Source organism: Odontomachus brunneus, unplaced genomic scaffold (assembly GCF_010583005.1).
Source record: "Odontomachus brunneus isolate Ranch 3 - 2012 unplaced genomic scaffold, Obru_v1 Obru_scaffold_305, whole genome shotgun sequence".
NCBI classification, from domain to species: domain Eukaryota; kingdom Metazoa; phylum Arthropoda; class Insecta; order Hymenoptera; family Formicidae; genus Odontomachus; species Odontomachus brunneus.
Window position 1 is genome coordinate 17,684 of NW_022639755.1, and position 1,204 is coordinate 18,887.

The following is a 1,204-nucleotide window of genomic DNA, read 5'->3' on the forward strand; positions in this document are numbered from 1 at the left end:
CCTTTTATTACAACTTTTAAAACGTTATACTTTAATAACGCTATGTATTTCATTTTTAACATATTTTTGATGACGTTGCATGTGACAAACAAGATGTAATAAAGGGATACTTTGCTATGGGCCGCCATTCGAACGTTTCTATCTCTGTCAAACGTATGCAAAGATACCCAAGCATCTTATACGCGACAACGCAAATCTGTCGATTCTCTTCAAACAGGATGGTACCAACTTAAACCATATTTACAACGATCATGTGAACACTGACATGTCATATGAGGATTTTAATACAATGTGTCGTGAATGTTGGCAACATAAATATGGCTTTATAGTGATTGATAAGGACAGTTCTATGAACAATGGTCGATATAGGAAGGGATTTAACGATTTTGCTACGCTGTGAGTTGTACAATCGTCGTTGTTACTTCAGCGTGGCAACATTGTTCTAACGTGGTTCTAACGTCGTTCCAACATCGTTCCAACGTCGTTTTAACGTTATTTCAACGTCGTTCTAACTATAACGTCGTTTCAACATCGTTCCAACGTCGTTTTAACGTCGTTTCAATGTCGTTCTAACGTGGTTCTAACGTCGTTCCAACATCGTTCCAACGTGGTTCTAACGTCGCTCCAACATGGTTCTAACATCGTTTCAACGTGGTTCCAACATCGTTCCAACGTCGTTTCAACATCGTTCCAACGTCGTTTTAACGTCGTTTCAACGTTGTTCTAATTATAACGTCGTTCTAACGTGGTTTTAACTTCAACATCCACGAGAGCGCATCAATAATGTTCAATAGTAACATGAACATCAAGGATTGTAAGAAGATAGCGAAGGAGATTGCGAAAACAAGCAAATCGATTCGCAAAAAGTATCGCGCTTTGAAAACTGGTAAAATCACTTATAGCACCCTGTTTCGAACGGCCCGAGGGTGGAGAGCGGCCGGTTCGTTATGCGGGATGCGGATTGATGTCCGCTCGCCGTGTGGAGACCGCGGTCTTCGTCGCTAGCAGTCCGCTATCCAGCGGCCCCGTAAGATGACGTGGGGTGCAAATGATTCGCGACGTTATTCGGCGACGGGAGTCTTTGGCTCCGTGTTTTGTATATGCTGCGTCGCGGGCAGCGTCTAAGTCCCGTGCGGACGTGATGGCGAGCACGGCTCGCGTATATATGCTGCGCCCCTGGCAGCGACTAAGTCCGGTGCGGACG